Source organism: Stigmatopora nigra, unplaced genomic scaffold, assembly GCF_051989575.1.
Source record: "Stigmatopora nigra isolate UIUO_SnigA unplaced genomic scaffold, RoL_Snig_1.1 HiC_scaffold_24, whole genome shotgun sequence".
NCBI classification, from domain to species: domain Eukaryota; kingdom Metazoa; phylum Chordata; class Actinopteri; order Syngnathiformes; family Syngnathidae; genus Stigmatopora; species Stigmatopora nigra.
This window is the reverse complement of record NW_027551603.1, coordinates 1,837,817-1,859,577: the sequence shown is the minus strand read 5'-3', so window position 1 is coordinate 1,859,577 and position 21,761 is coordinate 1,837,817. Positions and strand designations below refer to the sequence as shown.

Below are 21,761 nucleotides of genomic sequence, written 5' to 3'. Positions count from 1 at the left end.
TTTTTCGACATTTCATGGGTGTCCATTTGCAAGAGTAGTACCGCTCACGGCCATACCACCCTGAAAAGGCCCAATCTCCTCCGATTTCGGAAGGCAAGCATGGTTCGGCCTGGTAAGTACCTGATTGGGAGACCACTTTGGAATACCAGGTGCTGTGAGCAACATTCCCCGCATCTTTTTCGACATTTCATGGGTGTCCATCTGCAAAAGCAGTACCGCTCACGGCCATACCACCCTGAAAAGCCCCGATCTCGCCCGATCTAGGAAGCCAAGCATGGTTCGGCCTGGTTAGTACCTGATTGGGAGACCGCTTGGGAATACCAGGTGCTGTGAGCATCATTCCCCGCATCTTTTTCGACATTTCATGGGTGTCCATCTGCTAGTGCAGTACCGCTCACGGCCATACCACCCTGAAAAGGCCCGATCTCGTCCGATCTCGTCCGATCTCGGAAGCCAAACATGGATCGGCCTGGTTAGTACCTAATTGGGAGACCGCTTGGGAATACCAGGTGCTGTGAGCATCATACCCCGCATCTTTTTCGACATTTCATGGGTGTCCATCTGCTAGTGCAGTACCGCTCACGGCCATACCACCCTGAAAAGGCCCGATCTCGTCCGATCTAGGAAGCAAAGCATTGTTCGACCTGGTTAGTACCTGATTGGGAGACCGCTTGGGAATACCAGGTGCTGTGAGCATCATACCCCGCATCTTTTTCGACATTTCATGGGTGTCCATCTGCTAGTGCAGTACCGCTCACAGCCATACCACCCTGAAAAGGCCCGATCTCGTCCGATCTCGTCCGATCTCGGCAGCCAAGCATGGTTCGGCCTGGTTAGTACCTGATTGGGAGACCGCTTGGGAATACCACGTGCTGTGAGCATCATACCCCGCATCTTTTTCGACATTTCATGGGTGTCCATCTGCAAAAGCAGTACCGCTCACGGCCATACCACCCTGAAAAGGCCCGATCTCGCCCGATCTCAGAAGCCAAGCATGTTTCGGCCTGGTTAGTACCTGATTGGGAGACCGCTTGGGAATACCAGGTGCTGTGAGCATCATACCCCGCATCTTTTTCGACATTTCATGGGTGTCCATCTGCAAAGACAATACCGCTCACGGCCATACCACCCTAAAAAGGCCCGATCTCGTCCGAACTCGGAAGCCAAGCATGGTTCGGCCTGGTTAGTACCTGATTGGGAGACCGCTTGGGAATACCAGGTACTGTGAGCATCATACCCTGCATCTTTTTCGACATTTCACGGGTGTCCATCTGCTAGTGCAGTACCGCTCACGGCCATACCACCCTGAAAAGGCCCGATCTCGTCCGATCTCAGCAGCCAAGCATGGTTCGGCCTGTTTAGTACCTGATTGGGAGACCGCTTGGGAATACCAGGTGCTGTGAGCATCATACCCCGCATCTTTTTCGACATTTCATGGGTGTCCATCTGCAAGAGCAGTACCGCTCACGGCCATACCACCCTGAAAAAGCCCGATCTCGTCCGATCTCGGAAGCCAAGCATGGTTCGGCCTGGTTAGTACCTGATTGGGAGACCGCTTGGGAATACCAGGTGCTGTGAGCATCATACCCCGCATCTTTTTCGACATTTCATGGGTGTCCATCTGCTAGTGCAGCACCGCTCACGGCCATACCACCCTGAAAAGGCCCGATCTCGTCCGATTTTGGAAGCCAAGCATAGTTCGGCCTGGTTAGTAGCTGATTGGGAGACCGCTTGGGAATACCAGGTGCTGTGAGCATCATACCCCGCATCTTTTTCGACATTTCATGGGTGTCCATCTGTTGGTGCAGTACCGCTCACGGCCATACCACCCTGAAAAGGCCCGATTGTCCGATCTCGGAAGCCAAGCATGGTTCGGCCTGGTTAGTACCTGATTGGGAGACCGCTTGGAAATACCAGGTGCTGTGAGCATCATACCCCGCATCTTTTTCGACATTTAATGGGTGTCCATCTGCATGAGTGGTACCGCTCACGGCCATACCACCCTGAAAAGGCCCGATCTCGCCCGATCTTGGCAGCCAAGCATGGTTCGGCCTGGTTAGTACCTGATTGGGAGACCGCTTGGGAATACCAGGTCCTGTGAGCATCATACCCCGCATCTTTTTCGACATTTCATGGGTGTCCATCTGCTAGTGCAGTACCGCTCACGGCCATACCACCCTGAAAAGGCCCGATCTCGTCCGATCTCGGAAGCCAGGCATGGTTCGGACTGGTTAGTACCTGATTGGGAGACCGCTTGGAAATACCAGGTGCTGTGAGCATCATACCCCGCATCTTTTTCGACATTTCATGGGTGTCCATCTGCTAGTGCAGTACCGCTCACGGCCATACCACCCTGAAAAGGCCCGATCTCGTCCGATCTCGGCAGCCAAGCATGGTTCGGCCTGTTTAGTACCTGATTGGGAGACCGCTTCGGAATACCAGGTGCTGTGAGCATCATACCCCGCATCTTTTTCGACATTTCATTGGTGTCCATCTGCAAAAGCAGTACCGCTCACGGCCATACCACCCTGAAAAGGCCCGATCTCGCCCGATCTAGGAAGCCAAGCATGGTTCGGCCTGGTTAGTACCTGATTGGGAGACCGCTTGGGAATACCAGGTGCTGTGAGCATCATACCCCGCATCTTTTTCGACATTTCATGGGTGTCCATCTGCTAGTGCAGTACCGCTCACGGCCATACCACCCTGAAAAGGCCCGATCTCGTCCGATCTCTGAAGCCAAGCATGGTTCGGCCTGTTTAGTACCTGATTGGGAGACCGCTTGGGAATACCAGGTGCTGTGAGCATCATACCCCGCATCTTTTTCGACATTTCATGGGTGTCCATCTGCTAGTGCAGTACCGCTCACGGCCATACCACCCTGAAAAGGCCCGATCTCGTCCGATCTCGGAAGCCAAGCATGGTGCGGCCTGGTTAGTACCTGATTGGGAGACCGCTTGGGAATACCAGGTGCTGTGAGCATCATACCTCGCATCTTTTTCGACATTTCATGGGTGTCCATCTGCAATAGCAGTACCGCTCACGGCCATACCACCCTGAAAAGGCCCGATCTCGTCTGATCTCGGAAGCCAATCATGGTTCGGCCTGGTTAGTACCTGATTGGGAGACCGCTTGGGAATACCAGGTGCTGTGAGCATCATACCCCGCATCTTTTTCGACATTTCATGGGTGTCCATCTGCTAGTGCAGTACCGCTCACGGCCATACCACCCTGATAAGGCCCGATCTCGTCCGATCTCGTCCGATCTCGGCAGCCAAGCATGGTTCGGCCTGTTTAGTACCTGATTGGGAGACCGCTTGGGAATACCAGGTGCTGTGAGCATCATACCCCGCATCTTTTTCGACATTTCATGGGTGTCCATCTGCAAGAGCAGTACCGCTCACGGCCATACCACCCTGAAAAGGCCCGATCTCGCCCGATCTCGCCCGATCTCGGCAGCCAAGCATGGTTCGGCCTGGTTAGTACCTGATTGGGAGACCGCTTGGGAATACCAGGTGCTGTGAGCATCATACCCCGCATCTTTTTCGACATTTCATGGGTGTCCATCTGCAAGAGCAGTACCGCTCACGGCCATACCACCCTGAAAAGGTCCGGTCTCGCCCGATCTCGTCCGATCTCGGCAGCCAAGCTTGGTTCGGCCTGGTTAGTACCTGATTGGGAGACAGCTTGGGAATACCAGGTGCTGTGAGCATCATACCCCGCATATTTTTCGACATTTCATGGGTGTCCATCTGCAAGACAAGTACCGCTCACGGCCATACCACCCTGTAAAGGCCCGATCTCGTCCGATCTTGGAAGCCAAGCATGGTTCGGCCTGGTTAGTACCTGATTGGAAGACCTCTTGGGAATACCAGGTGCTGTGAGCATCATACCCCGCATTTTTTTCGACATTTCATGGGTGTCCATCTGCATGAGCAGTACTACTCACGGCCATACCACCCTGAAAAGGCCTGATCTCGTCCGATATCGGAAGCCAAGCATGGTTCAGCCTGTTTAGTACCTGATTGGGAGACCGCTTGGGAATACCAGGTGCTGTGAGCATCATACCCCGCATCTTTTTCGACATTTCATGGGTGTCCATCTGCAGGAGCGGTACCGCTCACGGCCATACCACCCTGAAAAGGCCCGATCTCGTCCGATCTCGGCAGCCAAGCATGGTTCGGCCTGGTTAGTACCTGATTGGGAGACCGCTTGGGAATACCAGGTGCTGTGAGCATCTTGCCCCGCATCTTTTTCGACATTTCATGGGTGTCCATTTGCAAGAGTAGTACCGCTCACGGCCATACCACCCTGAAAAGGCCCAATCTCCTCCGATTTCGGAAGGCAAGCATGGTTCGGCCTGGTAAGTACCTGATTGGGAGACCACTTTGGAATACCAGGTGCTGTGAGCAACATTCCCCGCATCTTTTTCGACATTTCATGGGTGTCCATCTGCAAAAGCAGTACCGCTCACGGCCATACCACCCTGAAAAGGCCCGATCTCGCCCGATCTAGGAAGCCAAGCATGGTTCGGCCTGGTTAGTACCTGATTGGGAGACCGCTTGGGAATACCAGGTGCTGTGAGCATCATTCCCCGCATCTTTTTCGACATTTCATGGGTGTCCATCTGCTAGTGCAGTACCGCTCACGGCCATACCACCCTGAAAAGGCCCGATCTCGTCCGATCTCGGAAGCCAAACATGGATCGGCCTGGTTAGTACCTAATTGGGAGACCGCTTGGGAATACCAGGTGCTGTGAGCATCATACCCCGCATCTTTTTCGACATTTCATGGGTGTCCATCTGCTAGTGCAGTACCGCTCACGGCCATACCACCCTGAAAAGGCCCGATCTCGTCCGATCTAGGAAGCAAAGCATTGTTCGACCTGGTTAGTACCTGATTGGGAGACCGCTTGGGAATACCAGGTGCTGTGAGCATCATACCCCGCATCTTTTTCGACATTTCATGGGTGTCCATCTGCTAGTGCAGTACCGCTCACAGCCATACCACCCTGAAAAGGCCCGATCTCGTCCGATCTCGTCCGATCTCGGCAGCCAAGCATGGTTCGGCCTGGTTAGTACCTGATTGGGAGACCGCTTGGGAATACCACGTGCTGTGAGCATCATACCCCGCATCTTTTTCGACATTTCATGGGTGTCCATCTGCAAAAGCAGTACCGCTCACGGCCATACCACCCTGAAAAGGCCCGATCTCGCCCGATCTCAGAAGCCAAGCATGTTTCGGCCTGGTTAGTACCTGATTGGGAGACCGCTTGGGAATACCAGGTGCTGTGAGCATCATACCCCGCATCTTTTTCGACATTTCATGGGTGTCCATCTGCAAAGACAATACCGCTCACGGCCATACCACCCTGAAAAGGCCCGATCTCGTCCGAACTCGGAAGCCAAGCATGGTTCGGCCTGGTTAGTACCTGATTGGGAGACCGCTTGGGAATACCAGGTACTGTGAGCATCATACCCTGCATCTTTTTCGACATTTCACGGGTGTCCATCTGCTAGTGCAGTACCGCTCACGGCCATACCACCCTGAAAAGGCCCGATCTCGTCCGATCTCAGCAGCCAAGCATGGTTCGGCCTGTTTAGTACCTGATTGGGAGACCGCTTGGGAATACCAGGTGCTGTGAGCATCATACCCCGCATCTTTTTCGACATTTCATGGGTGTCCATCTGCAAGAGCAGTACCGCTCACGGCCATACCACCCTGAAAAAGCCCGATCTCGTCCGATCTCGGAAGCCAAGCATGGTTCGGCCTGGTTAGTACCTGATTGGGAGACCGCTTGGGAATACCAGGTGCTGTGAGCATCATACCCCGCATCTTTTTCGACATTTCATGGGTGTCCATCTGCTAGTGCAGCACCGCTCACGGCCATACCACCCTGAAAAGGCCCGATCTCGTCCGATTTCGGAAGCCAAGCATAGTTCGGCCTGGTTAGTAGCTGATTGGGAGACCGCTTGGGAATACCAGGTGCTGTGAGCATCATACCCCGCATCTTTTTCGACATTTCATGGGTGTCCATCTGGTGGTGCAGTACCGCTCACGGCCATACCACCCTGAAAAGGCCCGATTGTCCGATCTCGGAAGCCAAGCATGGTTCGGCCTGGTTAGTACCTGATTGGGAGACCGCTTGGAAATACCAGGTGCTGTGAGCATCATACCCCGCATCTTTTTCGACATTTAATGGGTGTCCATCTGCATGAGCAGTACCGCTCACGGCCATACCACCCTGAAAAGGCCCGATCTCACCCGATCTTGGCAGCCAAGCATGGTTCGGCCTGGTTAGTACCTGATTGGGAGACCGCTTGGGAATACCAGGTGCTGTGAGCATCATACCCCGCATCTTTTTCGACATTTCATGGGTGTCCATCTGCTAGTGCAGTACCGCTCACGGCCATACCACCCTGAAAAGGCCCGATCTCGTCCGATCTCGGAAGCCAGGCATGGTTCGGACTGGTTAGTACCTGATTGGGAGAACGCTTGGAAATACCAGGTGCTGTGAGCATCATACCCCGCATCTTTTTCGACATTTCATGGGTGTCCATCTGCTAGTGCAGTACCGCTCACGGCCATACCACCCTGAAAAGGCCCGATCTCGTCCGATCTCGGCAGCCAAGCATGGTTCGGCCTGTTTAGTACCTGATTGGGAGACCGCTTCGGAATACCAGGTGCTGTGAGCATCATACCCCGCATCTTTTTCGACATTTCATGGGTGTCCATCTGCAAAAGCAGTACCGCTCACGGCCATACCACCCTGAAAAGGCCCGATCTCGCCCGATCTAGGAAGCCAAGCATGGTTCGGCCTGGTTAGTACCTGATTGGGAGACCGCTTGGGAATACCAGGTGCTGTGAGCATCATACCCCGCATCTTTTTCGACATTTCATGGGTGTCCATCTGCTAGTGCAGTACCGCTCACGGCCATACCACCCTGAAAAGGCCCGATCTCGTCCGATCTCTGAAGCCAAGCATGGTTCGGCCTGTTTAGTACCTGATTGGGAGACCGCTTGGGAATACCAGGTGCTGTGAGCATCATACCCCGCATCTTTTTCGACATTTCATGGGTGTCCATCTGCAAAAGCAGTACCGCTCACGGCCATACCACCCTGAAAAGGCCCGATCTCGCCCGATTTCGGAAGCCAAGCATGGTGCGGCCTGGTTAATACCTGATTGGGAGACCGCTTGGGAATACCAGGTGCTGTGAGCATCATACCCCGCATCTTTTTCGACATTTCATGGGTGTCCATCTGCAGAAGCAGTACCGCTCACGGCCATACCACCCTGAAAAGGCCCGATCTTGCCCGATCTCGGCAGCCAAGCATGGTTCGGCCTGGTTAGTACCTGATTGGGAGACCGCTTGGGAATACCAGGTGCTGTGAGCATCATACCCCGCATCTTTTTGGACATTTCATGGGTGTCCATCTGCTAATGCAGTACCGCTCACGGCCATACCACCCTGAAAAGGCCCGATCTCGTCCGGTCTCGGAAGCCAAGCAAGGTTCGGCCTGGTTAGTACAAGATTGGGAGACCGCTTGGGAATACCAGGTGCTGTGAGCATCATACCCCGCATCTTTTTCGACATTTCATGGGTGTCCATCTGCAAGAGCAGTACCGCTCACGGCCATACCACCCTGAAAAGGCCCGATCTCGTCCAATCTCGGAAGCCAAGCATGGTCCGGCCTGGTTAGTACCTGATTGGGAGACCGCTTGGGAATACCTGGTGCTGTGAGCATCATACCCCGCATCTTTTTCGACATTTCATGGGTGTCCATCTGCAAGAGCAGTGCCGCTCACGGCCATACCACCCTGATAAGGCCCGATCTCGTCCGATCTCGGCAGCCAAGCATGGTTCAGCCTGGTTAGTACCTGATTGGGAGACCGCTTGGGAATACCAGGTGCTGTGAGCATCATACCCCGCATCTTTTTCGACATTTCATGGGTGTCCATCTGCAAGACCAGTACTGCTCATGGCCATACCACCCTGAAAAGGCCCAATCTTGTCCGATCTCGGAAGCCAAGCATGGATCGGCCCGGTTAGTACCTGATTGGGAGACCGCTTGGGAATACCAGGTGCTGTGAACATCATACCCCGCATCTATTTCGACATTTCATGGGTGTCCATCTGCTAGTGCAGTACCGCTCACGGCCATACCACCCTGAAAAGGCCCGATCTCGTCCTGTCTCGGCAGCCAAGCATGGTTCGGCCCGTTTAGTACCTGATTGGGAGACCGCTTGGGAATACCAAGTGCTGTGAGCATCATACCCCGCATCTTTTTCGACATTTCATGGGTGTCCATCTGCAAGAGCAGTACCGCTCACGGCCATACCACCCTGAAAAGGCCCGATCTCGTCCGATCTCGGAAGCCAAGCATGGTTCGGCCTGGTTAGTACCTGATTGGGAGACCGCTTGGGAATACCAGGTGCTGTGAGCATCATACCCCGCATCTTTTTCGACATTTCATGGGTGTCCATCTGCTAGTGCAGTACCGCTCACGGCCATACCACCCCGAAAAGGCCCTATCTCGTCGGATCTCGGAAGCCAAGCATGGTTCGGCCTGGTTAGTAACTGATTGGGAGACCGCTTGGGAATACCAGGTGCTGTGAGCATCATACCCCGCATCTTTTTCGACATTTCATGGGTGTCCATCTGCAGGAGCAGTACCGCTCACGGCCATACCACCCTGAAAAGGCCCGATCTCCTCCGATCTCGGAAGCCAAGCATGGTTCGGCCTGGTTAGTACCTGATTGGGAGACCGCTTGGGAATACCAGGTGCTGTGAGCATCATACCCAGCATCTTTTTCGACATTTCATGGGTGTCCATCTGCTGGTGCAGTACCGCTCACGGCCATACCACCCTAAAAAGGCCCGATCTGGTCTGATCTCGGAAGCCAAGCATGGTTCGGCCTGGTTAGTACCTGATTGGGAGACCGCTTGGGAATACCAGATGCTGTGAGCATCATACCCCGCACCTTTTTCGACATTTCATGGGTGTCCATCTGCTAGTGCGGTATCGCTCCCGGCCATACCACCCTGAAAAGGCCCAATCTCGTCCGATCTCGGAAGCCAAGCATGGTTCGGCCTGGTTAGTACCTGATTGGGAGACCCCTTGGGAATACCAGGTGCTGTGAGCATCATACCCCGCATCTTTTTCGACATTTCATGGGTGTCCATCTGCAGGCGCAGTACCACACGCGGCCATACCACCCTGAAAAGGCCCGATCTCGTCCGATCTCAGAAGCCAAGCAAGGTTCGGCCTGGTTCGTACCTGATTGGGAGACCGCTTGGGAATACCAGGTGCTGTGAGCATCATACCCCGCATCTTTTTCGACATTTCATGGGTGTCCATCTGCTAGTGCGGTACCGCTCACGGCCATACCACCCTGAAAAGGCCCGATCTCGTCCGATCTTTGAAGCCAAGCATGGTTCGGCCTGTTTAGTACCTGATTGGGAGACCGCTTGGGAATACCAGGTGCTGTGAGCATCATACCCTGCATCTTTTTCGACATTTCATGGGTGTCCATCTGCAAGAACAGTACCGCTCACGGCCATACCACCCTGAAAAGGCCCTATCTCGTCCGATCTTGGAAGCCAAGCATTGTTCGGCCTGGTTAGTACCTGATTGGGAGACCGCTTGGGAATACCAGGTGCTGTGAGCATCATACCCCGCATTTTTTTCGACATTTCATGGGTGTCCATCTGCTAGTGCACTACCGCTCACGGCCATACCACCCTGAAAAGGCCCGATCTCGTCCGATCTTGGAAGCCAAGCATGGTTCGGCCTGTTTAGTACCTGATTGGGAGACCGCTTGGGAATACCAGGTGCTGTGAGCATCATACCCTGCATCTTTTTCGACATTTCATGGGTGTCCATCTGCTAGTGCAGTACCGCTCACGGCCATACCACCCTGAAAAGGCCCGATCTCGCCCGATCTCGGCAGCCAAGCGTGGTTCGCCCTGTTTAGTACCTGAATGGGAGACCGCTTGGGAATACCAGGTGCTGTGAGCATCATACCCCGCATCTTTTTCGACATTTCATGGGTGTCCATCTGCAAAAGCAGTACTGCTCACGGCCATACCACCCTGAAAAGGCCTGATCTCGTCCGATCTCGGAAGCCAAGCATGGTTCGGCCTGGTTAGTACCTGATTGGGAGACCGCTTGGGAATACCAGGTGCTGTGAGCATCATACCCTGCATCTTCTTCGACATTTCATGGGTGTCTGTTGGGTTTGTTCTGTTTTACTATTATAATAGTTATATTAATTCATTTCTTTATTAAATCATTCTCTTTCTTTTCTCTGTATTAATTCATTACTTTGTTAAATCATTCTCTTTCTGTTTTTCAAAAGTGTTGAGGTCACACCAAGTCATCTTTAACCTGGACAGCCTTTTCCAGGATGGTTATACAGATAATCCACCCAATCTGGGTCCTTGAGATTTGGTGGGCCCTTGGTGACGAGGACAGGGCTATTCGGACAATAACAAGAATATTGTTATCGTTATGTAACCGTACACTTCGGGTTTTTCTGTATGTAACGATTATATGATTATGATTATATTATATGATTCTTAGGTCAAGGAGGTTGTATAATTACTCTAATCTACATGTTGTTAGGTCTAGTCCCTGTTTTTGTTATTAGTAAAATACTTTGATTGTTATTGTAGTCCCAGATGTTGTTTTTACTCATACGTGATGGAATGATCAACAACTCTGTAACTTGTGACCATAAGAATGGGACGAAAACGTCTATTCGGGAAGACGTTCGGAAGTTGTAAGGTGACACTTGCTGTAACGCTCCCCTCCGGAGGCTTTTATCTGTTGTATCCATTTCTATTTAATTAAATGTCAATAATTGAATAAGATGTCTTCCTGCAGTTATTGATAATTACGGACGAAGGTAATTATTAATGAACCTGACATTTTGGTCCTTCTGAGCCATGGAGGTCAATATACCGGAGCGAGAACCCAGGCGCTGCTGTTCGACATCTGGTAAGTGACCGTGCGCACGGCGTCTTCAAAACCCTTGGTGGGCCGGAGTTTTTCGACGGGGGCGCCTGGATTCTCGGCGGTTGAAGACTTTTCCTGCTGGAGGGAGACATCTGATGGATCTCGGGTAAGTCCACATTAATGTCTGCATGTTGTGAAGGTGTTTCCAAATGCGTTAAAGGGACATTGTATGTGAGGTCCATTGTTGGGCTGGTTTCGCGTCCTGGGTGACGGCGATAAAACCCTGTGTTTATACTAGTCAATGGCAGGTACGGTGGGGCACTTTGCTGGAAAGTGTCCTGTGTCTCAGGGGTAGGCACGAATATATTGTACTAGAGGTACAATATTGGGGCCGGGGAGTGTCCTGTGTCTAAAGGGTAGGCACGAATATACGTTGTATGGTGTTTGTGTGGTTTCTGCAGTAAAATTAGGAAAGGCCTAGGAGATACAGTCGATACAGTCGAATAGATAATAATAATATTAATAATAATAATAAATAATAGAGTTAACTGTGTGAGGCACACGAACTCACTACAAAAAATAAAAGTAAAATATGGGAAACACGTGTTGTAAGGCGGGTTTGGATGACGATCCAAAAAATACGTCTAACTTGTAAGGATTGGAAAAAATTGGAAAGACAAAGCGCTTTAAAAATATTACACAGCTATATTTATGGATAAATAAATATGGGTTTGCTGGCCAGCTTAAAATGCATAGAATGCAGGATAATATATGCACTAATGCATAGAGGTAATATACATATATAAATAATATGTGAGTGGATAAAAGTGTAACAGCTTGTTCCACAGACACTAATGGCAAAATAAGGCCGGGGAGAAGTTAAAAATACTATTTTGGGAAAATAGTGGGGGCTCCCTCGGATAACGGGGATATATTTAAGACCGTGGCTGCGGGAAAGTACTGTTTGGTAAGGAAAAAATAGCGGGGCCTCCTCGGCTGACGGGGAAAATATTTACCGAGATAGGTGACGGGCGCGGAGGAAGTTTAACAAAAATAAAGGGAGCTAGAAAATTAATGGGGACACTGGTATTTGATTTGGTTAATCCGGGTATGACGTTTTGTGATTACAATAAATTGGGTTTTTTTTGTGATGCTTGGGCTTGTATAACAACAATTAGAATGGTTATTTCCAAGTGCGGGTGGTGCTTTGTTAATATAACCTATATGTACTGTCAATTTACAGCAATGTGATGGCTTATTGCAGCTTGGTTTTTGATCCCGTCCGCTAACGGGAAGATGGTGTTTAAAAAGACAAAAGAATATATACAAAATGATCATTTAAATTTTAGCAGGGAATGTCACCTGTGTTTTTATTATGCTCTAGACTTGCCAAAAAATGTGTCAACTGCGGGGGAAGCGTTTCTGGTGCAGCGGCTGCTGATTAGATGGGAGTGAAACATGTGGGCCGCGGGGCAGACGATTTAACTGTGTTGGGCTTTCGGGAGCGTTCGGACCGTGTAAACAACTAAAATTTTGTGATCCCTTCCGTGAAGACATTATAATAATAATAATTGGCCTTGAGGGTGCTGAAGCAAACTTGAGGGCAGAAAATGGGTTTTTGCCATATTGTTGTGCTTCCAGCATACATATTCTGGATATATGGGGTCTTGGAAAAATATTGTGATGTAGTTGAATATCGGAAGAGGGGTTAATTTGACGTTTTAATGGTTGTCTTCTCTAAAAAGCGTTGTATTTGGGCACAGGGAAAAAGCTGGTTTGTAAACATAAGATAACAATGCTGTTTTCGCAGCAAGAGTGGAGGTCATAGTTAACGGCTAATTGCGTTTTCTGTTTGGACTTTTCAGAATAAGAACAATACATGGTCTGCAAGAAATGCAAGGTTATGCGGATGCTTTCGCATTGATATTTAGGGTTTTAAAATGAAATGTATTAAGAGGATAGAAAATCTGTTTAGTAAAAGGTTGATTTGGTAAAAAGCTTTGGATTTGGGAAATAGACCAAAATAGTCATTTTTGAGCAATTGTGGATTTCAAAGGGCTCTTAGTTAAAGGAAACTAGCTTTTGGAGGATAAAATAATATTAATACTATTTCAGAATTTTTTGATTATTCAAAATACTTTAATCCAGGAGGTTGGCTGTTTAAAAGAAAAAAAGGCCAGGATGACAAAATTTACAAAATTATGGTATATTGGTGACGATAAGGTTTTTAAAACATTAAAGTTTGTAATTAGGAATTGTCTAACAAAAGGTTGATTTCTCTAATTTAATTGTTGTAGATTTTTGTTTTGGTAACAGGCTATGGGAAATGACTCTTGTCTTAAGTAAACATCATATGAGGTGATTTACAAAGTATAGTAGGTATTGAATTATTTGGCTGTTAACGACATCAGATGGGAAATTTACAATGCAATAGTGGCATGATAAAATTCATGGCATTCATCCAAATAATTAGGTGAATTGTAAATAAAATAATTGGTTTAGGATGAGCATATTTTCCCTAAGAATGGAGTAACATGGAATGTTTTTCAAAGTGCACTTGAAAGAACATTGTCTGTTGTCCTGGTGGGAGGAAATATGCTTTGTCACAGGTCATATTGGTGACTTTAAGGATATTACGGATTGGATAAGCATTGGTCAATTGATACAACCAAATAACGTTGCTTTTTACTGCTTTAAGGGCATGCAAATTGGTGAGAACTTTAGCAACGATGGGGTTAATACGCCTGAATGTTACAGTGATAACGAGTGGCAATAACAAGCTTAGATAAGGAAGGGAAAGGAGAAATTCTCCAAATTCCAGAATCTGGCTTAGAAACAGGTTATGTTAGTCGTTTTGGGTTTTTGACAGGATGTGGTAGTACATTAATTCTGGGAAATTTTGGGAAATTGGGGACCCCATATCTAAAACAAGTAGGCGTCATGTTGTATAAATTAGGCGTGGATGAATTTGTTTTACAAATGGGGGAGATTATCTTATCACCTGAAACAAGTAGAAACAAAATTGGATGGCCGCATTAAAAGGTGATTGGCATGCTATTAGAGGAAATTGGGATTTTCCAAAAACCTGATAGGGGGCCATTAGGTCATGGCGGCTGTGAAAATAAAAACCTTAGATGTGAAACTATTGCCACCTCAATTCGGGGAACAAACAGCTAAACTGATAGCATTAAAGAGGATATAACTTTGTGTGAAACTTGAAGGAATTTTTTTACAAACGGTTAAAATGCTAGAGTGGGGGTGTGTATATTAAAGGATCTACTAATGAATGCGGGGTGGATCCAGACTTTCCGGAATGTGGGGTATTCATGGCGTCCTCGAGAATTTGTGGATTTTCTCCGGGTACTCCAGTTTACTCCCACAAAATGAAATTATGGATGCTAGACTGGTTGAACACACTAAATTCTTTTTTTTATGAGTGTGAGCGTGAATGATAGTTTGTCTTTTTGTGTTTTTTGATTGGCAGACCACCGAGACATAATCTATCAATAAAAGATCAATAAAGAAAATAATTTGGGCTTGAGTCAAGGGAAGACCTATGTCTCGACAAGGGGGAGGTGGCCTTGCTACAACGGCACTACAAGGCTTAGGGTTTAAATCTATATGCATACCCACATATCCATTTCAAAAAAATACATATAGATTTTATTTTATTTTATTAGATCATATGGATATCATTCCACGATATGGAATTCCAGAAACTATTTATAGTGATAATGGCTCCCATTTTGTTAATATAATAGTTGTCTACCATCCACAATTGGCGGACCTTATATGAAGTCCTGTTTGGTAGACCTTACAAATTGTTATTATTCACCACACAATGACAATTGGATGATGAGGCGAATCTATCAGAGAAAAAAAAACGCACACACCAAATTTAGACTATCAGAGGGAGATTTTGCTTCTTAACAGGAAACGGACGAAGCGACGGTGATTCTTGAAGACTGGATGCTGATAAGCAGCATAAAAGAAGAAACATCGGAGCAACGCAAAGTGGGAGGGTCCTTGTTACTGAAAGGGGACACGGATGCACCTTTCCCACAGTAAGAAGGTTGTCTAAATTGAAACGTTTCAAGAGGAAAACTCCCTAAACAAAGACAAAAAGTCATGTTGAAAACAATTATTGCTTTTGGGGCAATGAGATTAATGATGATTGTGATTCTATTCCTTTCCACAGTAGGGTTGTTTTCTCCAGTTGGAGAAAAAGGCGGAGGCGTTTCAATTGAGGATACACCTTCTTACGGGAGGGTAAACCGAGAAACATACACATTTACATTTAATTAACATTACCTACTAAATCAAATTTCCAAAATGAAAATATATATTTGGACTCGGCGACGTCCCGGTTGCCATACAAAGGGGCAATCTATGGTGGGAAATATGTGTGGTACATTAACAGCAAAAAATTGAAGATTGGGAAAAGCCTTGTTGCAGAAATTGGTCAAGATTGGAAAGCTTGGACTGACATATTAACCTGTGAAAATGTATTTCTGAAACAGGGATTTCCCAAACGGGGGATAATTGGGCGCTGTTAATGGAGTGTAAAGAGGACAAGCACTAGGTGGAGCTACTTTGGTAAAAGGGTGGTCTCAATTGAAACATTGAGGGGACGGGTAAAATAAACTTTCTGACTTAATAAAATACGGGAAACACCAATATTAATTGAAAAGATTATTGCTCAGCAAGCAATACCATAAAACTATAGGGAACTCTTTTATATTGGGTTTGACGTCTCCATATAGTTTCAATTGAGACTAAACCATCTTACAAAAGATTAGGATAACCTACCAGACAAGGGAAAAAACGATGGGGTCTAACAACTCCCTCAATCACCATTCTTTTGGGGAAAAGTGTTTTTACAAATGAAAAAACGTGTCCTACTTGGCAAGAAAAAAAAAAAAAATATTGAAACAGTGTTTATCCTGTTACGCAGTAAATAGGAAGTCAATTTTTCCACTGTTTAATCATTTTACCTGCTTAAACCTTACAGGGCATGGTCTGAAGCTGGGGGCGATAAATGACGTGGTGTACCGGCGTTCTAAAACAAACTACACCCCTGATACCACGTTCTGGCCTATGGTGGCGGGGTGGTAGATAAATTATACGACTCCTGCCGAAACGCGGCAGGACTAGGTACTTTGGTCTCACTGCTCTTACCGATGTCTGTTTTTCCATCCACAGTGGAGGAGATACAATTGGCGGCTCATAATTCGGCTGAAGGGTCGACCCTCCCGACATCGTCGAGAGGCATGGAGGGAAGGAGATCCAACATACATTGATGCGATTGGCATCCCCTGGGGCGTACCAGATGAGTATAAGCTGGCTAATCAGATCGCAGCAGGTTGGGAGTCTATCTTCCTTCTAATCACCCCAAACAAAAATGTGGATAGAATAAATTACTTACATTACAATGTTCAAAACTTGGAAATTATACTGAACAGGGATTTGTGGCCATGAAGGAACAACTGGCAGCTACCAGTCTGATGGCGTTCCAGAATCGCATAGCGGTGGATATGATCCTTGAAACAGGGGGCGTGTGTGCAATGTTTGGAAAACAATGTTGCACCTTCATACCGAACAACGCGTCACCCAGTGGATCTCTCACCAGGGCCATTACTGGCCTGCAAACACTGAACCGCAATATGCAAGAGCACTCTGGAGTAGATACGTCCGCATTGTCAGATTGGTGGGATAAGACCTTTGGAAAATCTAAAGATTTGGCTACATCCTTCGTGGTTACTATAGGCACAATTACCGCTATCCTAACATTGTGTGGGTGATGTAGTATCCCCTGTTTGCGCTCCTTGCTAAGCCGACTTATAACTACTGCAATTGCCCCTACAAATTCTAAAGTACATGAGTTGTATCTTATGGGACGGTTTGGGGAAAGCAGTGAGGTCCAGGAGTACGGTAAATCCGAGGACCAATTGGACGAATATAATTATGTTTTTTCTCTTTCAGACCAGCCATGGGAGTAAGGAGTAGGCGGGAAAAATCACAGTCACCCGACATTACCATTTAGTGATTACTAAGAAATGACTAATAACATACATATTATAAAAACGGGGGAATGTTGGGTTTGTTCTGTTTTACTATTATAATAGTTATATTAATTCATTTCTTTATTAAATCATTCTCTTTCTTTTCTCTGTATTAATTCATTACTTTGTTAAATCATTCTCTTTCTGTTTTTCAAAAGTGTTGAGGTCACACCAAGTCATCTTTAACCTGGACAGCCTGTTCCAGGATGGTTATACAAACAATCCACCCAATCTGGGTCCTTGAGATTTGGTGGGCCCTTGGTGACGAGGACAGGGCTATTCGGACAATAACAAGAATATTGTTATCGTTATGTAACCGTAACACTTCGGGTTTTTCTGTATGTAACGATTATATGATTATGATTATATTATATGATTCTTAGGTCAAGGAGGTTGTATAATTACTCTAATCTACATGTTGTTAGGTCTAGTCCCTGTTTTTGTTCTTAGTAAAATACTTTGATTGTTATTGTAGTCCCAGATGTTGTTTTTACTCATACGTGATGGAATGATCAACAACTCTGTAACTTGTGACCATAAGAATGGGACGAAAACGTCTATTCGGGAAGACGTTCGGAAGTTGTAAGGTGACACTTGCTGTAACGCTCCCCTCCGGAGGCTTTTATCTGTTGTATCCATTTCTATTTAATTAAATGTCAATAATTGAATAAGATGTCTTCCTGCAGTTATTGATAATTACGGACGAAGGTAATTATTAATGAACCTGACAGTGTCCATCTGCTAGTGCAGTACCGCTCACGGCCATACCACCCTGAAAAGGCCCGATCTCGTGCGATCTCGGAAGCCAAGCATGGTTCGGCCTGGTTAGTACCTGATTGGGAGACCGCTTGGGAATACCAGGTGCTGTGAGCATCATACCCCGCATCTTTTTCGACATTTCATGGGTGTCCATCTGCTGGTGCAGTACCGCTCACGGCCATACCACCCTGAAAAGGCCCGATCTCGCCCGATCTCGGAAGCCAAGCATGGTTCGGCCTGTTTAGTACCTGATTGGGAGACCGCTTGGGAATGCCAGGTGCTGTGAGCATCATACCCCGCATCTTTTTCGACATTTCATGGGTGTCCATCTGCTAGTGCAATACCGCTCACGGCCATACCACCCTGAAAAGGCCCGATCTCGTCCGATCTCGGCAGCCAAGCATGGTTCGGCCTGGTTAGTACCTGATTGGGAGACCGCTTGGGAATACCAGGTGCTGTGAGCATCATACCCCGCATCTTTTTCGACATTTCATGGGTGTCCATCTGCAAGAGCAGTACCGCTCACGGCCATACCGCCCTGATAAGGCCCGATCTCGCCCGATCTCGTCCGATCTCGGCAGCCAAGCATGGTTCGGCCTGTTTAGTACCTGATTGGGAGACCGCTTGGGAATACCAGGTGCTGTGAGCATCATACCCCGCATCTTTTTCGACATTTCATGGGTGTCCATCTGCTAGTGCAGTACCGCTCACGGCCATACCACCCTGAAAAGGCCCGATCTCGTCCGATCTCGGAAGCCAAGCATGGTTCAGCCTGGTTAGTACTTGATTGGGAGACCGCTTGGAAATACCTGGTGCTGTGAGCATCATACCCCGCATCTTTTTCGACATTTCATGGGTGTCCATCTGCTAGTGCAGTACCGCTCACGGCCATACCACCCTGAAAAGGCCCGATCTCGTCGGATCTCGGCAGCCAAGCATCGTTCGGCCTGTTTAGTACCTGATTGGGAGACCGCTTGGGAATACCAGGTGCTGTGAGCATCATACCCCGAATCTTTTTCGACATTTCATGGGTGTCCATCTGCTAGTGCAGTACCGCTCACGGCCATACCACCCTGAAAAGGCCCGATCTCGTCCGATCTCGGCAGCCAAGCATGGTTCGGCCTGGTTAATACCTGATTGGGAGACCGCTTGGGAATACCAGGTGCTGTGAGCATCATACCCCGCATCTTTTTCGACATTTCATGGGTGTCCATCTGCAAGAGCAGTACCGCTCACGGCCATACCACCCTGAAAAGGCCCGATCTCGTCCGATCTCGGCAGCCAAGCATTATTCGGCCTGGTTAGTACCTGATTGGGAGACCGCTTGGGAATACCAGGTGCTGTGAGCGTCATACCCCGCATCTTTTTCGACATTTCATGGGTGTCCATCTGCAAGAGAAGTACCGTTCACGGCCATACCACCCTGAAAAGGCCCGATCTCGTCCGAACTCGGAAGCCAAGCATGGTTCGGCCTGGTTAGTACCTGTTTGGGAGACCGCTTGGGAATACCAGGTGCTGTGAGCATCATACCCCGCATCTTTTTCGACATTTCATGGGTGTCCATCTGCAAGAGCAGTACCGCCCAAGGCCATACCACCCTGAAAAGGCCCGATCTCGTCCGAACTCGGAAGCCAAGCATGGTTCGGCCTGGTTAGTATCTGTTTGGGAGACCGCTTGGGAATACCAGGTGCTGTGAGCATCATACCCCGCATCTTTTTCGACATTTCATGGGTGTCCATCTGCAAGAGCAGCACCGCTCACGGCCATACCACCCTGAAAAGGCCCGATCTTGTCCGATCTCGGCAGCCAAACATGGTTCGGCCTGGTTAGTACCTGATTGGGAGACCGCTTGGGAATACCAGGTGCTGCGAGCATCATACCCCGCATCTTTTTCGACATTTCATGGGTGTCCATCTGCAAGAGCAGTACCGCTCACGGCCATACCACCCTGAAAAGGCGCGATCTCGTCCGATCTCGGAAGCCAAGCATGGTTCGGCCTGTTTAGTACCTGATTGGGAGACCGCTTGGGAATACCAGGTGCTGTGAGCATCATACCCCGCATCTTTTTCGACATTTCCTGGGTGTCCATCTGCAATAGCAGTACCGCTCACGGCCATACCACCCTGAAAAGGCCCGATCTCGTCCGATCTCGGAAGCCAAGCATGGTTCGGCCTGGTTAGTACCTGATTGGGAGACCGCTTGGGAATACCAGGTGCTGTGAGCATCATACCCCGCATCTTTTTCGACATTTCATGGGTGTCCATCTGCTAGTGCAGTACCGCTCACGGCCATACCACCCTGAAAAGGCCCGATCTCGTCCGATCTCGGAAGCCAAGCATGGTTCGGCCTGTTTAGTACCTGATTGGGAGACCGCTTGGGAATACCAGGTGCTGTGAGCATCATACCCCGCATCTTTTTCGACATTTCATGGGTGTCCATCTGCATGAGCAGTACCGCTCACGGCCATACCACCCTGAAAAGGTCCGATCTCGTCCGATCTCGGAAGCCAAGCATGGTTCGGCCTGTTTAGTACCTGATTGGGAGACCGCTTGGGAATACCAGGTCCTGTGAGCATCATACCCCGCATCTTTTTCGACATTTCATGGGTGTCCATCTGCTAGTGCAGTACCGCTCACGGCCATACCACCCCGAAAAGGCCCGATCTCGTCCGATCTCGGCAGCCAAGCATGGTTCGGCCTGGTTAGTACCTGATTGGGAGACCGCTTGGGAATACCAGGTGCTGTGAGCATCATACCCCGCATCTTTTTCGACATTTCATTGGTGTCCATCTGCAAGAGCAGTACCGCTCACGGCCATACCACCCTGATAAGGCCCGATCTCGCTCGATCTCGTCCGATCTCGGCAGCCAAGCATGGTTCGGCCTGGTTAGTACCTGATTGGGAGACCGCTTGGGAATACCAGGTGCTGTGAGCATCATACCCCGCATCTTTTTCGACATTTCATGGGTGTCCATCTGCAAGAAGAGTACCGCTCACGGCCATACCACCCTGATGAGGCCCGATCTCGTCTGATCTCGGCAGCCAAGCATGGTTCGGCCTGGTTAGTACCTGATTGGGAGACCGCTTGGGAATACCAGGTGCTGTGAGCATCATACCCCGCATCTTTTTCGACATTTCATGGGTGTCCATCTGCTAGTGCAGTACCGCTCACGGCCATACCACCCTGAAAAGGCCCGATCTCGTCCGATCTTGGAAGCCAAGCATGGTTCGGCCTGGTTAGTACCTGGTTGGGAGACCGCTTGGGAATACCAGGTGCTGTGAGCATCATACCCCGCATCTTTTTCGACATTTCATGGGTGTCCATCTGCAAGAAGAGTACCGCTCACGGCCATACCACCCTGATAAGGCCCGATCTCGTCTGATCTCGGCAGCCAAGCATGGTTCGGCCTGGTTAGTACCTGATTGGGAGACCGCTTGGGAATACCAGGTGCTGTGAGCATCATACCCCGCATCTTTTTCGACATTTCATGGGTGTCCATCTGCTAGTGCAGTACCGCTCACGGCCATACCACCCTGAAAAGGCCCGTTCTCGTCCGATCTTGGAAGCCAAGCATGGTTCGGCCTGGTTAGTACCTGGTTGGGAGACCGCTTGGGAATACCAGGTGCTGTGAGCATCATACCCCGCATCTTTTTCGACATTTCATGGGTGTCCATCTGCTAGTGCAGTACCGCTCACGGCCATACCACCCTGAAAAGGACCGATCTCGTCCGATCTCGGAAGCCAAGCAAGGTTCGGCCTGGTTAGTACCTGATTGGGAGACCGCTTGGGAATACCAGGTGCTGTGAGCATCATACCCCGCATCTTTTTCGACATTTCATGGGTGTCCATCTGCAAGAGAAGTACCGCTCACGGCCATACCACCCTGAAAAGGCCTGATCTCGTCCGATCTCGGAAGCCAAGCATGGTTTGGCCTGGTTAGTACCTGATTGGGAGACTGCTTGGGAATACCAGGTGCTGTGAGCA

The 21,761-nt window shown here is 48.9% G+C and overlaps 81 pseudogenes; all 81 read left to right on the top strand.

Moving 5' to 3' along the window:
• The first annotated feature begins 42 nt into the window (after window positions 1–42).
• LOC144186311 (5S ribosomal RNA) lies at window positions 43–161 on the top strand (annotated as a pseudogene).
• Window positions 162–217: 56 nt separating this feature from the next.
• Window positions 218–336, top strand: LOC144183183 (5S ribosomal RNA; annotated as a pseudogene).
• Window positions 337–392: 56 nt separating this feature from the next.
• LOC144184647 (5S ribosomal RNA) lies at window positions 393–521 on the top strand (annotated as a pseudogene).
• Window positions 522–577: 56 nt separating this feature from the next.
• Window positions 578–696, top strand: LOC144184311 (5S ribosomal RNA; annotated as a pseudogene).
• Window positions 697–752: 56 nt separating this feature from the next.
• LOC144186256 (5S ribosomal RNA) lies at window positions 753–881 on the top strand (annotated as a pseudogene).
• Window positions 882–937: 56 nt separating this feature from the next.
• LOC144184229 (5S ribosomal RNA) lies at window positions 938–1,056 on the top strand (annotated as a pseudogene).
• Window positions 1,057–1,112: 56 nt separating this feature from the next.
• On the top strand, window positions 1,113–1,231 carry LOC144189534 (5S ribosomal RNA; annotated as a pseudogene).
• Window positions 1,232–1,287: 56 nt separating this feature from the next.
• On the top strand, window positions 1,288–1,406 carry LOC144191654 (5S ribosomal RNA; annotated as a pseudogene).
• A 56-nt stretch (window positions 1,407–1,462) lies between these two features.
• LOC144188274 (5S ribosomal RNA) lies at window positions 1,463–1,581 on the top strand (annotated as a pseudogene).
• A 56-nt stretch (window positions 1,582–1,637) lies between these two features.
• LOC144184789 (5S ribosomal RNA) lies at window positions 1,638–1,756 on the top strand (annotated as a pseudogene).
• A 56-nt stretch (window positions 1,757–1,812) lies between these two features.
• LOC144185755 (5S ribosomal RNA) lies at window positions 1,813–1,929 on the top strand (annotated as a pseudogene).
• Window positions 1,930–1,985: 56 nt separating this feature from the next.
• LOC144184878 (5S ribosomal RNA) lies at window positions 1,986–2,104 on the top strand (annotated as a pseudogene).
• Window positions 2,105–2,160: 56 nt separating this feature from the next.
• LOC144185323 (5S ribosomal RNA) lies at window positions 2,161–2,279 on the top strand (annotated as a pseudogene).
• A 56-nt stretch (window positions 2,280–2,335) lies between these two features.
• On the top strand, window positions 2,336–2,454 carry LOC144190878 (5S ribosomal RNA; annotated as a pseudogene).
• A 56-nt stretch (window positions 2,455–2,510) lies between these two features.
• On the top strand, window positions 2,511–2,629 carry LOC144182340 (5S ribosomal RNA; annotated as a pseudogene).
• Window positions 2,630–2,685: 56 nt separating this feature from the next.
• LOC144190732 (5S ribosomal RNA) lies at window positions 2,686–2,804 on the top strand (annotated as a pseudogene).
• Window positions 2,805–2,860: 56 nt separating this feature from the next.
• On the top strand, window positions 2,861–2,979 carry LOC144187260 (5S ribosomal RNA; annotated as a pseudogene).
• A 56-nt stretch (window positions 2,980–3,035) lies between these two features.
• LOC144188538 (5S ribosomal RNA) lies at window positions 3,036–3,154 on the top strand (annotated as a pseudogene).
• Window positions 3,155–3,210: 56 nt separating this feature from the next.
• On the top strand, window positions 3,211–3,339 carry LOC144185220 (5S ribosomal RNA; annotated as a pseudogene).
• Window positions 3,340–3,395: 56 nt separating this feature from the next.
• LOC144184034 (5S ribosomal RNA) lies at window positions 3,396–3,524 on the top strand (annotated as a pseudogene).
• A 56-nt stretch (window positions 3,525–3,580) lies between these two features.
• On the top strand, window positions 3,581–3,709 carry LOC144186863 (5S ribosomal RNA; annotated as a pseudogene).
• A 56-nt stretch (window positions 3,710–3,765) lies between these two features.
• LOC144190530 (5S ribosomal RNA) lies at window positions 3,766–3,884 on the top strand (annotated as a pseudogene).
• A 56-nt stretch (window positions 3,885–3,940) lies between these two features.
• Window positions 3,941–4,059, top strand: LOC144186216 (5S ribosomal RNA; annotated as a pseudogene).
• A 56-nt stretch (window positions 4,060–4,115) lies between these two features.
• Window positions 4,116–4,234, top strand: LOC144186538 (5S ribosomal RNA; annotated as a pseudogene).
• A 56-nt stretch (window positions 4,235–4,290) lies between these two features.
• Window positions 4,291–4,409, top strand: LOC144186310 (5S ribosomal RNA; annotated as a pseudogene).
• Window positions 4,410–4,465: 56 nt separating this feature from the next.
• On the top strand, window positions 4,466–4,584 carry LOC144182339 (5S ribosomal RNA; annotated as a pseudogene).
• A 56-nt stretch (window positions 4,585–4,640) lies between these two features.
• LOC144189098 (5S ribosomal RNA) lies at window positions 4,641–4,759 on the top strand (annotated as a pseudogene).
• Window positions 4,760–4,815: 56 nt separating this feature from the next.
• LOC144184310 (5S ribosomal RNA) lies at window positions 4,816–4,934 on the top strand (annotated as a pseudogene).
• Window positions 4,935–4,990: 56 nt separating this feature from the next.
• Window positions 4,991–5,119, top strand: LOC144186254 (5S ribosomal RNA; annotated as a pseudogene).
• A 56-nt stretch (window positions 5,120–5,175) lies between these two features.
• On the top strand, window positions 5,176–5,294 carry LOC144184228 (5S ribosomal RNA; annotated as a pseudogene).
• A 56-nt stretch (window positions 5,295–5,350) lies between these two features.
• On the top strand, window positions 5,351–5,469 carry LOC144184343 (5S ribosomal RNA; annotated as a pseudogene).
• A 56-nt stretch (window positions 5,470–5,525) lies between these two features.
• On the top strand, window positions 5,526–5,644 carry LOC144191653 (5S ribosomal RNA; annotated as a pseudogene).
• Window positions 5,645–5,700: 56 nt separating this feature from the next.
• On the top strand, window positions 5,701–5,819 carry LOC144188263 (5S ribosomal RNA; annotated as a pseudogene).
• Window positions 5,820–5,875: 56 nt separating this feature from the next.
• LOC144182542 (5S ribosomal RNA) lies at window positions 5,876–5,994 on the top strand (annotated as a pseudogene).
• A 56-nt stretch (window positions 5,995–6,050) lies between these two features.
• Window positions 6,051–6,167, top strand: LOC144185754 (5S ribosomal RNA; annotated as a pseudogene).
• A 56-nt stretch (window positions 6,168–6,223) lies between these two features.
• On the top strand, window positions 6,224–6,342 carry LOC144191167 (5S ribosomal RNA; annotated as a pseudogene).
• Window positions 6,343–6,398: 56 nt separating this feature from the next.
• On the top strand, window positions 6,399–6,517 carry LOC144187130 (5S ribosomal RNA; annotated as a pseudogene).
• Window positions 6,518–6,573: 56 nt separating this feature from the next.
• LOC144190877 (5S ribosomal RNA) lies at window positions 6,574–6,692 on the top strand (annotated as a pseudogene).
• A 56-nt stretch (window positions 6,693–6,748) lies between these two features.
• LOC144182338 (5S ribosomal RNA) lies at window positions 6,749–6,867 on the top strand (annotated as a pseudogene).
• Window positions 6,868–6,923: 56 nt separating this feature from the next.
• Window positions 6,924–7,042, top strand: LOC144190731 (5S ribosomal RNA; annotated as a pseudogene).
• Window positions 7,043–7,098: 56 nt separating this feature from the next.
• On the top strand, window positions 7,099–7,217 carry LOC144184362 (5S ribosomal RNA; annotated as a pseudogene).
• Window positions 7,218–7,273: 56 nt separating this feature from the next.
• LOC144181976 (5S ribosomal RNA) lies at window positions 7,274–7,392 on the top strand (annotated as a pseudogene).
• Window positions 7,393–7,448: 56 nt separating this feature from the next.
• LOC144189509 (5S ribosomal RNA) lies at window positions 7,449–7,567 on the top strand (annotated as a pseudogene).
• A 56-nt stretch (window positions 7,568–7,623) lies between these two features.
• Window positions 7,624–7,742, top strand: LOC144190125 (5S ribosomal RNA; annotated as a pseudogene).
• A 56-nt stretch (window positions 7,743–7,798) lies between these two features.
• Window positions 7,799–7,917, top strand: LOC144191217 (5S ribosomal RNA; annotated as a pseudogene).
• Window positions 7,918–7,973: 56 nt separating this feature from the next.
• Window positions 7,974–8,092, top strand: LOC144185905 (5S ribosomal RNA; annotated as a pseudogene).
• A 56-nt stretch (window positions 8,093–8,148) lies between these two features.
• On the top strand, window positions 8,149–8,267 carry LOC144186799 (5S ribosomal RNA; annotated as a pseudogene).
• Window positions 8,268–8,323: 56 nt separating this feature from the next.
• LOC144190905 (5S ribosomal RNA) lies at window positions 8,324–8,442 on the top strand (annotated as a pseudogene).
• A 56-nt stretch (window positions 8,443–8,498) lies between these two features.
• On the top strand, window positions 8,499–8,617 carry LOC144186350 (5S ribosomal RNA; annotated as a pseudogene).
• A 56-nt stretch (window positions 8,618–8,673) lies between these two features.
• LOC144187393 (5S ribosomal RNA) lies at window positions 8,674–8,792 on the top strand (annotated as a pseudogene).
• A 56-nt stretch (window positions 8,793–8,848) lies between these two features.
• On the top strand, window positions 8,849–8,967 carry LOC144184905 (5S ribosomal RNA; annotated as a pseudogene).
• A 56-nt stretch (window positions 8,968–9,023) lies between these two features.
• LOC144182455 (5S ribosomal RNA) lies at window positions 9,024–9,142 on the top strand (annotated as a pseudogene).
• A 56-nt stretch (window positions 9,143–9,198) lies between these two features.
• Window positions 9,199–9,317, top strand: LOC144185485 (5S ribosomal RNA; annotated as a pseudogene).
• Window positions 9,318–9,373: 56 nt separating this feature from the next.
• Window positions 9,374–9,492, top strand: LOC144182528 (5S ribosomal RNA; annotated as a pseudogene).
• A 56-nt stretch (window positions 9,493–9,548) lies between these two features.
• LOC144182281 (5S ribosomal RNA) lies at window positions 9,549–9,667 on the top strand (annotated as a pseudogene).
• Window positions 9,668–9,723: 56 nt separating this feature from the next.
• On the top strand, window positions 9,724–9,842 carry LOC144189968 (5S ribosomal RNA; annotated as a pseudogene).
• A 56-nt stretch (window positions 9,843–9,898) lies between these two features.
• LOC144183719 (5S ribosomal RNA) lies at window positions 9,899–10,017 on the top strand (annotated as a pseudogene).
• Window positions 10,018–10,073: 56 nt separating this feature from the next.
• LOC144187807 (5S ribosomal RNA) lies at window positions 10,074–10,192 on the top strand (annotated as a pseudogene).
• Window positions 10,193–17,772: 7,580 nt separating this feature from the next.
• Window positions 17,773–17,891, top strand: LOC144187892 (5S ribosomal RNA; annotated as a pseudogene).
• A 56-nt stretch (window positions 17,892–17,947) lies between these two features.
• Window positions 17,948–18,066, top strand: LOC144191226 (5S ribosomal RNA; annotated as a pseudogene).
• A 56-nt stretch (window positions 18,067–18,122) lies between these two features.
• Window positions 18,123–18,241, top strand: LOC144186527 (5S ribosomal RNA; annotated as a pseudogene).
• A 56-nt stretch (window positions 18,242–18,297) lies between these two features.
• LOC144184521 (5S ribosomal RNA) lies at window positions 18,298–18,426 on the top strand (annotated as a pseudogene).
• A 56-nt stretch (window positions 18,427–18,482) lies between these two features.
• LOC144191464 (5S ribosomal RNA) lies at window positions 18,483–18,601 on the top strand (annotated as a pseudogene).
• A 56-nt stretch (window positions 18,602–18,657) lies between these two features.
• Window positions 18,658–18,776, top strand: LOC144183051 (5S ribosomal RNA; annotated as a pseudogene).
• A 56-nt stretch (window positions 18,777–18,832) lies between these two features.
• Window positions 18,833–18,951, top strand: LOC144189789 (5S ribosomal RNA; annotated as a pseudogene).
• A 56-nt stretch (window positions 18,952–19,007) lies between these two features.
• On the top strand, window positions 19,008–19,126 carry LOC144182726 (5S ribosomal RNA; annotated as a pseudogene).
• Window positions 19,127–19,182: 56 nt separating this feature from the next.
• Window positions 19,183–19,301, top strand: LOC144183307 (5S ribosomal RNA; annotated as a pseudogene).
• A 56-nt stretch (window positions 19,302–19,357) lies between these two features.
• On the top strand, window positions 19,358–19,476 carry LOC144183593 (5S ribosomal RNA; annotated as a pseudogene).
• A 56-nt stretch (window positions 19,477–19,532) lies between these two features.
• On the top strand, window positions 19,533–19,651 carry LOC144183074 (5S ribosomal RNA; annotated as a pseudogene).
• Window positions 19,652–19,707: 56 nt separating this feature from the next.
• Window positions 19,708–19,826, top strand: LOC144190096 (5S ribosomal RNA; annotated as a pseudogene).
• Window positions 19,827–19,882: 56 nt separating this feature from the next.
• Window positions 19,883–20,001, top strand: LOC144190894 (5S ribosomal RNA; annotated as a pseudogene).
• Window positions 20,002–20,057: 56 nt separating this feature from the next.
• Window positions 20,058–20,176, top strand: LOC144187627 (5S ribosomal RNA; annotated as a pseudogene).
• A 56-nt stretch (window positions 20,177–20,232) lies between these two features.
• LOC144182850 (5S ribosomal RNA) lies at window positions 20,233–20,351 on the top strand (annotated as a pseudogene).
• A 56-nt stretch (window positions 20,352–20,407) lies between these two features.
• LOC144189395 (5S ribosomal RNA) lies at window positions 20,408–20,526 on the top strand (annotated as a pseudogene).
• Window positions 20,527–20,582: 56 nt separating this feature from the next.
• On the top strand, window positions 20,583–20,711 carry LOC144184096 (5S ribosomal RNA; annotated as a pseudogene).
• Window positions 20,712–20,767: 56 nt separating this feature from the next.
• LOC144190100 (5S ribosomal RNA) lies at window positions 20,768–20,886 on the top strand (annotated as a pseudogene).
• A 56-nt stretch (window positions 20,887–20,942) lies between these two features.
• On the top strand, window positions 20,943–21,061 carry LOC144187253 (5S ribosomal RNA; annotated as a pseudogene).
• A 56-nt stretch (window positions 21,062–21,117) lies between these two features.
• On the top strand, window positions 21,118–21,236 carry LOC144188373 (5S ribosomal RNA; annotated as a pseudogene).
• Window positions 21,237–21,292: 56 nt separating this feature from the next.
• LOC144190313 (5S ribosomal RNA) lies at window positions 21,293–21,411 on the top strand (annotated as a pseudogene).
• A 56-nt stretch (window positions 21,412–21,467) lies between these two features.
• LOC144188561 (5S ribosomal RNA) lies at window positions 21,468–21,586 on the top strand (annotated as a pseudogene).
• Window positions 21,587–21,642: 56 nt separating this feature from the next.
• LOC144189337 (5S ribosomal RNA) lies at window positions 21,643–21,761 on the top strand (annotated as a pseudogene).